This window comes from Meleagris gallopavo, chromosome 3, assembly GCF_000146605.3.
Source record: "Meleagris gallopavo isolate NT-WF06-2002-E0010 breed Aviagen turkey brand Nicholas breeding stock chromosome 3, Turkey_5.1, whole genome shotgun sequence".
In the NCBI taxonomy this organism is placed as follows: Eukaryota; Metazoa; Chordata; class Aves; order Galliformes; family Phasianidae; genus Meleagris; species Meleagris gallopavo.
In genome coordinates, this window is record NC_015013.2 from 76,205,344 (window position 1) to 76,205,639 (window position 296).

Below are 296 nucleotides of genomic sequence, written 5' to 3' on the forward strand. Positions count from 1 at the left end.
TTTTTTTTTTAAACTGTTCACCACATCTTAACAGATGGGATCTTAAAAGCCTTCCATTCCTTTATCATCACATAATCAAGGTACTTAAGATAACTTAAAAAAAAAAAAAAAAAAAAACACCCAAGAAAAAGACCTGTTTGCCTCACATTAACATTTTATTCCCTTGTGTTCTTTCACACCTTACAGCTTTTACACTCCAAGAGGAAAGACCAAGAAACGTAATCACCAACATCTTTCCAGGCCACCATCCAAAAAGAAACTTGAAATGGCAAAAAACAAACAATTGCACCACAATG